This window comes from Myotis nattereri (genome assembly GCF_964212035.1).
Source record: "Myotis nattereri genome assembly, chromosome: 1".
NCBI classification, from domain to species: Eukaryota; Metazoa; Chordata; class Mammalia; order Chiroptera; family Vespertilionidae; genus Myotis; species Myotis nattereri.
The window spans coordinates 148382070-148394188 of record NC_138075.1 but is presented as its reverse complement, the minus strand read 5'-3'; the positions used below and the strand labels follow the sequence as shown (position 1 = coordinate 148394188).

At 44.8% G+C, this 12119-nt stretch overlaps 1 pseudogene across 1 annotated transcript; it reads right to left on the bottom strand.

Moving 5' to 3' along the window:
• Positions 1–1228: 1228 nt before the first annotated feature.
• On the bottom strand, positions 1229–3062 carry LOC308531222 (propionyl-CoA carboxylase beta chain, mitochondrial-like; annotated as a pseudogene). Its single transcript has 3 exons — positions 3025–3062; positions 1943–2959; positions 1229–1693 (listed from the first exon to the last, which is right to left on the bottom strand). The product of its transcript is annotated as a propionyl-CoA carboxylase beta chain, mitochondrial-like (transcript).
• Positions 3063–12119: the final 9057 nt, after the last annotated feature.

The window sequence follows — 12119 nt, the reverse complement described above, 5'->3', positions numbered from 1 at the left end:
GAGTGAGTGGTGAGTGGAATGTAAAGGCCTGGGAAATTACTGTACACTACTATGGACTTTATAAACACTGTACACTTAGGCTACACTAAATTCATAAAACAACATGAGATTAAGTCAAACACAAGAGATAATGATGCAATAAAGAGATATGGTAAATAAGATATACGAGGCTGCATATATATGCATAGCATTACATTAATGCTTTACAACAAGCTATTATGTTTATAAGTGGAAAGAGTACACTCTAAAATAACAATAAAGAATGTAGTAGCCCTGGCCAGGTAGCTCAGTGGTCGGCAAACTCATTAGTCAACAGGGAGGATGAGGGGACATCCTGGTTAGAGTGTCATCCTGATATGCCAAGGTTATGGGTTCAATCCCCGGCAGGGCACATATAAGAATTAACCAATGGATACATAAATAAGTAGAACAACAGATTGATGTTTTTGTCTTTCTCTCTTTCTCTCTCTCTCTCTCAAATCAATTAAAAAAAACATTTAGTAAATGAATGGTGATTACAAGAGGAAAAAAAGGGTGGGGGAGAGCAAGGTGGGTAAAGGGCATCAAATATATGGTAATGGAAGGAAACTAGACTTTGTGTGAGGAGCACACAAATTATAACCATGTATACCTAGAAATTATTAACCAGTGTTTTCCTGATAAATTTAGTTTAAAAATTAAAGTATATATTTTAAGTGTAGTACAGCAAATACATAAACTTGTAACATAGTCACATTATTATCAAATATTATGTACTCCATATACTTATATGTGCTATACTTTTATATGACTGTTTACACCAGCATCACCACAAACATGTGAGTAATATGTTGCACTATGACTTTAAGACAGTTATGGCATCATTAGGCAATAGGAAATATTCAGCTCCATTATAATCTTATGGGATTACCATCATATATGCAGTCATAATGGGGTGTATGATTATAGTAAAAAAAAGACATTTTGGTTTCTGTAAGGCCTCTTTGTAAAATCCCTAACCTGCCACTAGAGGCTGCTCTTAATTCTTTTTTAAAATTGATTAACATTTTAATAAAGCAAATAATTTTACAGTATGGCACAAATGAAATCTTTCTAGAATTTAATAAACTTGGCATTCCAAGTAATCACTGTTATTTAGATTCAATGGTTTCACGATTGCAAAAAAGGAAGGGATGAGTTCAAATGGCCAGGAAGTAATTAGCTCTTGGTTTATTTTCCTTTGATTAGTTTACAATAGAATATTTGCATGCTTCCTCCAAGGATGTTGTACCGTCTTGCTGGCTAAAACATCCAGGTCGGAGCAAATTCAGGCATGTGTAGAGATAGGCTGAATGATGCCATCCACAAATCCTCTCACTGCTGCAGGAGAAGGACTGGCAAACTTGCTGATCTATTCTGGTTGAGCATCTTCCACATTCTCATGCCCTTTGAAAATGGTCTCCACAGAAACCTTTGCTCCCATGACTGCAATCTCTGCTGTGGGCCAGGTATAGTTGGTGTCACCACATAGGTGTTTGGTGTTCATGACATCATAGGTACCACCATAGCCCTTCCTGGTGATGACTGTGACTTTGGGCACAGTTGCCTCGGCAAATGCATGGAGAAGTTTGGCACCATGCCTGATGGTGCCCCTGTATTCCTGTGCTGTGCCAGGCAGAAAGCCAGGGAAATCAACAAAAGTGATGAATGGAATGTCATTTTGTTGAGATATATATATATATATATATATATATATATATATATATATATATATTATTGATTTTAGAAAGGAAGGGAGAGAGCGAGCGAGATAAACATCAATGATGAGAGAGAACAATTGCATGCCCCCCACTGGGGACCAAGCCCACAACCTAGGCATGTGCCCTGACTGGGAATCAAACCGCGACCTCCTGGTTCATAGGTCAATGCTCAACCACTGAGCCATGCCAGCAAGGCCTGGAATGTTGAATGCATCACAGAATCGGACAAAATGAGCCCCTTTCACAGATGAATTAATATCCAAGCATCCTGAAGCCACCTTTGGTTGGTTGCCAACAATTACAACTCTCCTCCTATTCCTTCTTGCAAAACCAGTAATGATGCTCTTGGCATAATTGGGCATGATCTCAAAACATTCCCTCCCATCAACAACAGAGTGTATGATGTCCACCATGTTGAAGGCTGGGGTAGGTTCCAAAGGGACAATTGTGTTGAGCTCAGGAACAGACAGTCACTGGGATCATGGCACTCACCGATGGGAACTGGATTCGGCTACCGAGGGGCAGGTAATTGAAGAACTCCGGGAGATCACACAGGGTCCACATCATTTTCAAAAGCTCTGTGAGCAACACCTGACATGGTGGTGAGGGTCCTGGCACCACCAAGCTCCTCCCGCCTAACGTCCTCACTGGTGACAGACTTCACAACATCAGGGCCAGTGATGAACAGGTAGGAGGTGTCCTTTGCCATGAACATGAAGTGTGTTAGGGCTGGGGAGTAGACAGCCCCACCAGCACATGGGCCCACGATCGGAGAAATCGGAGGGATGACTCCCAATACCATGACATTCCTCAGAAAGATATCTGCATAGTCGGCCAAAGACGCTACTCTCTCTTGGACCTGTGCTCCCCTAGAGTCATTCAGTCCAATCACTGGAGCCCCATGGCATGGGCTGATCCATGATTTTGCAGATCTTTTGGACATGTGCTCCTGACAGACTGACTCCGAAAACGGTAAAACCCTAAGACCTAAACCAATCTTTCCTTGATTCGGCACCGTCTTGTGCCAACACTGTCTCCAGGAAACGTATTCTTATCAGCAGCCATTCCCAAACCTGCACATCTGTGTTCCACAAACATGTCGCTCTCAGCAACACTGTCAGGGTCCAGCAAGAGACACCTGCTCTCTGGCCATTAGCTTTCCTGGCTGGTGCTGCGCATCAATGCGATGCTGGACCCTCCCACCAGTGGGCGCTGGTCTTCTGTGCCCCCAGCGATGGAGACTGGAGACCCGCTGGCTGTAGCCCCCCACACCGAGACCGCTCACCCCAGCGCACAGCCTTGCTCCAGCCGCCGGCCCCCCATGCGAGTTGCCTCTGGCATATTTCTGCTCTTAATTCTTTTAAAAATATATATTTATTATTTTTTAAAATATATTTTTATTTATTTCAGAGAAGAAGGGAGATGGAGAGATAGAAATATCAATGATGAAAGATCAGTGATCAGCTGCCTCCTTCACACCCCACACAGGGGATTGAGCCTGCAAACTGGCATGTGCTCTGGCCATGAATCTAGTGGTGACCTCCTGGCTCATAGGCAGACGCTTAACCACTGAGCCACGCCAGCTGGGCTGCTTTTAATTCTTAATATGTGAAGGCTAATCTAGTGAAAAGAGCTTTTTCCACAGTCATTACCGAGCTGGAAATTACTTTGGAAACTGCTTTGCTTTGCTATTTACATTTTGATTTTTTTCCCCTCCATTTCTTTATTTTAAATTATTATCATTATTTTTGGTTTACATCAGTTCTGTTTTATGTTTTATTGGTGGTATCTAATTAGAAGATGAAGGCACACTTACTTTTGACTTATACTTTTGTATTTCAGCACTGGATGTAAGCCTGGAGTGTTTTTTATTGTTGTTACCGAATTTCTTTCTTTCTTCCTTCCTTTTTTTGTTTTTGCAGTTAGAAAGATGTCAGAAGCCGGTCCATCCTTGCTGCTTGACACAGTCGCTGCAAGGAAGAAAAATTTGCACAGCATATGTTTCAAGGGACCTGGCGTATATGGCATACTGTTCTTAATATGTTTGCTCCCCTACTTAGCGCTATGTGTTTTAACCAAGGTCACCTCTCCGAGAAAGGTTGTTTCCCAGGTGGGGATTTTTCCCTGGAGTTAGGGATTAACAGGACTAAAGAAGGGAATAAATCAGTAAAACCCCTTAACTAAGTGCCAGGCAGGTAGTTAATCACTTTAACTACTAACAATCTCGATTAAGCTACATAATCTTTACTTAGATAATCTCCTTCAGTTACTTCCTTGTAGCTTAACAGAACAATAGAGTAGTGACCTTGGAATGGAGATAACAAACGCCCTAAACTTTGGAATAGAATGGATAGGATTAAAATCAAATGGTATAAATACAGATGTAACAGGAGAATAAAGACAGAACCAAGCGAGAACCTAGAACAGAACCTGGCTGGAGAACCTGACTAGAGAATCTGACTAGAGAACCTGGCTAGGCTGCTGACCAACTGAACGCTGTCTCCGTGTCATTTCTTCTTTGCCGACTCCGTCCACACCTTTGGGAACCCCTGGACCTGCTGGGGTTGGACCCCAAAAGAAAGAAAACCTACTTTTTATTCTTTATTAAGGCACAATTTATGACCAAAATGCAGTGTCCATCACTTTTCCTATTCATCATTATAGTGAATTAAATATTTTTTTTCTTTTACCCACTCTCTTTTTAATAAAACAAAGGATATTCAAAAAGGACTTTTCAATTGTCAAGATATAATTATATCTCAAATAAGTAAACACCGAGTGATTAAAGAGGGGAGCTGTGCTCCACCTTGTTGAAGGTAGAGTACCTGCATCAATTGTGTGGACTTCTGCATAAGAGACTCAGGGACTCACTCCCATTCGTGAATTTACTTAGTCATCTGTTTAGGTGAGTGTGACGCGTGGGTGTTTTTGAATACTTGGGTTATAATTCAGCACTACCTCATTTATCACAGCAGTCCGGCTTTGGCCATTGGAGCTCCTTCTGTTGGCCCCGTGTCCCTCTGACAGGCCTCCATAATTGTGAGGTTGGGTTCTGTCTCTCAGCACTTCCTTCCTGTCTGACACCATAAGCTGCTCCAGCTCATTTTGTACACTTCCAGCCCCAGTCCTAGAATCAGTCATTTTCCCAAGGAGTCCTGGTTTAGTTTATTGGAGAATAGTTTTAGAAACCAACGTGTGAGTGCTAAATGTGCTCAATACTACTTGGGTGTTTTTGCTTCTAGTTTTTGTCAGCTGAGAGAGCAAGAAAATATATGTGTGCACACTGATCTCTCTGTATACACGTATCTATAAGTATCTCTATATGAAAACATCTGTGACTAGATTAAAATATACATGCATCCACACTGATGTCTCAAACTTTAATCCATCATCACAGGGATTTTTCTAGCTTCCCTCTCTTGCTTATCTCTAACCTTCATTCCAATAGTGAAAAACCTGGCTTCCCCCATCCACCATCCATGTGTTTGATTGTTCAATTCTACCACACATATGTAGCAGTGTTAGAATTGTTAACCAGAACTCTTTTTGGGTAAAACTACATCAACTGAAGTACTGTGCTTATGTATTGTTTATTCTGCCCTTAGTCTCATAGACTCCACTAATTTTCAGTTACAGGTGTCAGCTCCTTTTCCTATAGCCCATTCAGTGATGTTATAAATTGTTTTAGTCACATTCTGTATTCTGGATCCTCTAACATCTTAAATTATTTTTTTTCCTAATTTGCACATGTTAATGGTTATCTTTGTGCTGTAAAATTCTATGGATTTTGACAAATGCAAGAGACTGGACTTTAGATACAGAATTTGAAGGCACCCCTATATATATGACATTTAAAGCCATGCAGGCTTGGAGCCCTAGTCATAACAGGTGGAATGAAAAACAGGAACACAAATCCTGGGAAACATAAATATTTAGTGGTCAGGTGAAGGAAGAGAAACCAGTAAAAGAGAATGAGGAAGAGCAGTCAGAGATGTAAGAGAGATAGCTCTAAAGAAGCCAGGGAGAAGAACATCAAGGAAAGAGTTAAAGGCTGAGTTGTATTCTCCCTCCCAGATTCATATACTGAAACCCTACCCCCTCCCTCATTCCTCAGAATGTGACCTTATTTAGAGATAGTCTCTACAGAGATAATCAAGTTATAGGGAGATCATTAAGGTGGGCCCAAACTAATATGACTGGTGTCCTTATAAAAAGGGGAAATTTGGACACAGAGTCACATACAGGGTCAGTGCCCTGTGAATGAGGATAGCTGTCTACGTCATGGATAGAGAACTGGGCCAGATCCGTCTTCCTCAGCCCTCAGAAGTAAACAGCCCTGCAGACACCAGGATTCAGCCCTCTAGCCTTCACAACTGTGAGACAATACATTCCTATTGTGTAAGCCACCCCGTTTGTAATACTTTGTTATGACAGTGTTCACAAACTAATACAGATGGAGTGGTCAGTTATCTTGGTTAATGACCATTCAGTTAAGAGAAGAAATGAAAAATTGTCCATTGATTTAGTGATTAATAGATCAATGGTATTTTAGCAAGAATGATTTCAGATGCAGAAATCATATTGTGGTGAATTGAGGAGTAAAGGCTAGGTGACCAAGTGAAGACTAATCATAGATTTTGCTTTAAATAAATTTGGTGATGCAAGGAAGAAAGGCAGGTTGTGAAGGCTCTCATCACTTGAGATTGCCTGCATAACTGGACTTGAGTCTGTTGCTATTTCTATCCACCCTGCATTAAAAAAATCAAATTAGTATTTCAAAGTCTTTGTTTTCAGTATATTATTTCTCTAGTCAAAGATTTTAGTAGTTCTGTTATGACTCTGTTAAATTAACATTTGCTCTGTGGGGCACAGGGTGCCAGATAGTTATTTGCAGTTCAACAACAGACCAGAAGAGAAATTGAAATAGAGAAGTTTGTTACTCACAGGGGTACATCACACATCTTGAGGGGCCAAGAGGGGAGATCAAGGTAGAGACAGAGAGAGGCAACACTTGGGGAGCATGCTCTGTTAGGTTTGTTAGGATCCTGGGTCAAGGTGGAATTAGCCAATTCAAACGAAAAGGGCAGGGTTTAGGTAAGCCCCGCAGGGGTCTGAACTAAGAGGTACACAAGGTGAAAGTCCTAGGAGGCAGGGGAGACTGTTGATCACAAGGCTTTGGGGAAGACATATTGGGAACTGGCATTTGCTTGTGAGTCTGCGGGCTGTTGTCTAGGGTGTGCACTTGCATGAGGGAGCTAGTGTCAGATTAAGGCTCCCACAGGCCATTCAGCCAAACCTAATGGAGGACGAGGCAGCAATATAATGGAGTAACTAACTTAGCTAAGCACTCTAGACACTTTTCTTAACTGTCTATAAACCCTCAGGTTAACTTTCAAGATTCCACATAATCTGGCCTCTCCTACGTCAGTTCAGGCTTGCTTTGCACCATTCCGGTCCTACGCTCTGACCCTGGTTCTCACTGGGGCAGGAGGCGGTTCACTTGTTTTTCACCTGGCCCTGGAGGATCAATGATTGATTGCCTTTGTGTGGATGATAGTGGCTTTTACATTGATCTTAGTAACTAGGGTGATTATTTATTTTTTATCTCTCCATTTTAAAGTGGAGAAAAAATTATCCGCGCAAATATTGGAAGACAAATTAGGAGATGCCTTCTCTTCACATGTTGATATGTGATAAAATCATGATAAGTCTCTTATCTTTCATTCCTTTTCAATTAAAGAGCTCCTTTTCTCTCTCCCTCCTTCTTCCTTCCTTTTCTCTTACTTCTTTTCTTCCCTAATTTTTTTCTTCCTTTCTTCTATCCAATAATAATTGCTGACCCTTTCAATTAGCCTTGACAATTTATTTCCCATAACATTCTACCCTAACCACATAACTTGGGGAGAGGGTGAGAATGTATGAGGGCTCTTTTCATTGAAAGTAAGAGAAACTCAATTTAAGCTAACTTAAATGTAGAGAAGATTTATAGATTCATGTGTTTCAAAGATCTAGTGTATTTCAAAGGCAGCTAGATCCAGGGTCTCAAGTAATGCAGTCTGGACTCCATGCTTCCTCTCTTAACTCTGCTTATTTCTACTTGGCTTCTCCACATGGAGAGATCAGCCCCAAGGATCTACTAGTTTAGCAATCCCAGCAGAAAGAGACCTTCTCTTCTTTAATACCCATGTATCATAACCCAAGAACAAATCAATTTGCTCTGTTTGGATTGAGTGGTCATAGAGCTTATCACTGTGCTCCCAGGGAAGGGAATGGGTACTATAGTGGGAGGGATGGAAGGTGAGGAAATGAAGCATTGTGACGTTTAAGTCAGTCACTATCACATGGAGTCCTGATGAAGAAAAATTTAACTTAAGAACCAGCTTCATCTTTGAATGAAAATGTAAAGATCTTTTCTTTATATATATACTAGAGGCCCGGTGCACAAAAATTTGTGCACTCAGGGGGGAGAGGGGGTCCCTCAGCCCGGCCTGTGCCCTCTCGCAGTCTGGGACCCCTCGGGAGATAACGACCTGCTGGCTTAGGCCCGCTCCGGGTGGCAGAGGGCAGGCCAAATCCCTAGGTGCAGCCCCTGGTCGGGCTCAGAGCAGGGCCAGTTGGGGAGTTGGGGTGCCGCCCCCTGTCATGCACAGAGCAGGGTGGATCGGAGGTTGGGATGCCACTCTCAGTCACGCTCAGGTTAGGGCCGACTGGGGGGTTGGGGCACCACTCCCTGTCACACACAGAGCAGGGAGGATCAGGGGGTTGGGGGTTGGGGCGCCGCCTTCTATCACCCACAGAGCAGGGCTGATCAGGGGGTTGAGGCACCACCACTGTCACACTCAGGACAGGGCCGATGGGGAGGTTATGACTCTACCTCGTCACACACAGAGCAGGGCCCATGGGGTGGGAGGGTTGGGGAGCCGCACCCTGTCACACACAGAGCTGCAGGGCAATCAGGGGGTTGGGATCTCCCCCCTATCAGGCACAGAGCAGGGCGGATAGGGAGGTTGTGGCCCCTCCCCCTGTCACACACAGAGCCTCAGGGCAATCAGGGGGTTTGGTCGCTGCCCCCTGTCACGCTGATCCGGTTGCTGGGAGGCCTCTCATCTCCACTGATCCCGGTGCTGGGAGGCATATTACCTTTTTACTATATAGGATACAGGCCTGGTGCACGGGTGGGGGCCGGCTGGTTTGCCCTGAAGGGTGTCCTGGATCAGGGTGGGGGTCCCCACTGGGGTTCCTGGCCAGCCTGGGTGAGGGCCTGAGGGCTGTTTGCAGCTGGTCACACCCCCTTCAGGGTGGGGGTCCCCACTGGGGTGCCTGGCCAGTCTGGGTGAGGGCCTGAGGGCTGTTTTCAGGCTGGCGGGTGTCTGAAGCTCCCAACCTGTCCTTTTTTTCTTTTCTGTTTTTATTCTGGGCCAGCTTTAGCTTTGAGGCTTGGCTCCAGCTCTGAGGCCTCCGCTGCTGAAAGCAGGTATCTGGTTTGTTTGGGTTCTATAATTGTAACACTGTTGCGGTCCTGCTCACTCCAGCTCTGAGATCCCAGCTGGCTGAAAGCAGGGATCTGCGTTTGTTCTATAATTGAAACAATGTTGCGGTCCTGCTGGCTGAAGGCCGGCTGGCTGAAAGCAGGTTTCTGGGGTTTTGTTTAGCTTCTATATTTGTAACAATGTTTCTTAAACTACAAGCTCAGGGGCTAGCAGCGGCAGGGGGGGAACGTTGGAGTCCTCTGTCACTGAAGCAAGCAAGCCTCCTGTTCGCTTCAAGCTGCCTGGCTGCCGGCCGCCATCTTGGTTGGCAGTTAATTTGCATATCGCCCTGATTAGCCAATGGGAAGGGTAGCGGAGGTACGGCTAGTTACCATGTTTCTCTATTATTAGATAGGATATATATGAGGACCAGGGCATGAAATTTGTGCACGAGGGGGTGAGAGGGAGGGGTCCCTCAGCCTGGCTTGCACCCTCTCCAATCCAGGACATCCCTCTCACAATCCGGGACCACTGGCTCCTAACCTCTCACCTGCCTGCCTTCCTGCCTGATTGCCACTAACCGCCTCTGCCGGCCAACCTGATCACCACCTAACTGCTCTCTCCTGCTGGCCTGATTGCCCCTAACTGCCTCTGCCTCGGCCCCCAGTGGCTTTGTCTAGATGGACATCTGGAAGATGTCTGGTCTAATTAGCATATTATCCTTTTATTAGTATAGATATTACAGTGGGGCCTTGACTTACGAGTGTCCCAACTAATGAGTTTTTCGAGATACGAGCTGTTTCTTGGCCAATTTTTTGCTTTGAGTGTCGAGCTAAAATTCGGGTTATGAGCCAGCTTCAGATACCCCACTGCTAGTTGGCGCAGCGAACATCACAGTGAGCGCCACAACATCAGCCCAGCATCACGTGTCTCACTTGTTCACTTTAAGATTTGCCATGTGAGTAATTTGAGTTACGAGCTCCATCACGGAATGAATTAAACTCGTAAGTCAAAGCCCCACTGTACTGATTTTAGAAAGGAAGGGAGAGAGAGAAACATCAATGATGAAGAGAATCATTGATTAGCTGTCTCCTGAACATCCCCTACTGGGGATTGAGCCCACAACCCAGGCATGTGCCCTGACTGGGAATCAAACCATGACCTCCTGGTTCATAGGTTGATGCTCAACCGCAGAGCCACACTAGCCGAGCTGTAAGGATATTTTGAATTAAGAAGGAAAATTCTTGAATCTGGAAGTAGAAACAATTTTAAAGGGACACATTTCTGCAACTTGGCAAAAGGAAAATTGTCACCGTCTATTGCAGAGGATATAAGCCTTCACATGAGCCAGCAGTGCCCTGTGATTTTGTTTAGTGAGACTCCCAAGAAGGAAGACAACTCTTTAATAGCTTATTGATGTTTAGGTCATGCATCTTAAAATTTACCCTCTTAAAGTATTGCAATGCAGTGTTGTTGTTGTTTTGTATATTTATAGGGTGTGAAACCATCACCATGATCTAATATTAGAACGTTTTCATCACCTCCAAAAGACAGCATTAGCAGTCACTTCACACATCCCTTCCCCAAGCCCCTGGCAACCACTTACCCACTTTCTATCTCTATACATTTGCCTATTTAGGACATTTCATATCCACCTGAGTATATCTTTCTTTTCTTTTTTAAAATATATATTTATTGATTTCAGAGAGAAAGGGAGAGGGAGAGATAGATACATCAATGATGAGAGAGAATCATTGATTGGCTGCCTCCCACACGATCCATAATGGGATTAAGCTTGCAACCCGGGGATGTGCCCTTGACCGGAATTGAACCTAGGACCCTTCAGTCCACAGGATGACACTCTATCCATGGAACCAAACCAGCTAGGGCGCCCGAGCAAATTTTTCCATTGCCTTTTAGAGAAAGTGGAAGAGCGGGGGGAGGGAGGGAGGGAGAAAGAGAAAAAGAGAGAGAGAAACATTGATTGCTTGCTTCTTGCATGAGCCCTGACTCATCCTGGGATTGAAACTGCAACCCAGGTATATGCCCTTGATTGAGAATCCAAGACCCTTTGGTGCGCAGGCTGATGCTCTAACCACTTAGCAGCACTGGCCAGGGCTACATTTAACATTTGAGAGAATGGGGAGGTCAACTTTGAAGGTTTATTGGTGGTGCAGTTTACTGTGCCCCTGTACTCCAACACAAAAGGGAACACACTGCAGGGAATAACATGTTCTAAATGCTGCCTGTCATAACTTCTTCCATATTCTAAAAACTGTCAGGTCCTGAGCGAACTCTTTGAAGGTCATTCTAGTCCTCCAGTCTGTTCCAGACAAAGGATCCAGCTTGTAGCTTTTCCTGTGCTCAGGACAATGGGCAGGAAAGGAGCCCTGGGGAGAATCTGCCCTATATAATAAAAGCCCAGCTACTGAATGGCAGAATGACCAGAACAACCACAGCCCCTCGCCCTGGCCAGCCCCACCCTCAATCAACCATCAGGGCGGGCTGGCTGGAGCCCACCAGTGCATGAATTTGTGCACCAGGACTCTAGTATATAAAAAAAAGGCTAAGCGAATGTCCGACTGGTAGCTATGATGCGTACTGACCACCAGGGGGCAGACGCTCAAAGCAGGAGCTGCCAAGCTGCAGTGACTTGGCAGTGGTGGTTCTTGGGTGATGCACCCGGGAACCAGAGAGGAGGGAGCCCGATTCCGGGGTGTGTCACCCAAGAACTGCACTCTCACTATCCAGGAACCCTCAGGGAATGTTGGAGAGCTGGTTTTGGCCAGATCCCCACAGGCCAGGCCAAGGAACCCCACCTGCTGGAGGGACTCTGCTCACTCTGCAGATGCCCTTGGAGCCATGGTGCCCCAGGGGTGGTTGGTGGGGAGGCACCACAGGAGGTTGGCTC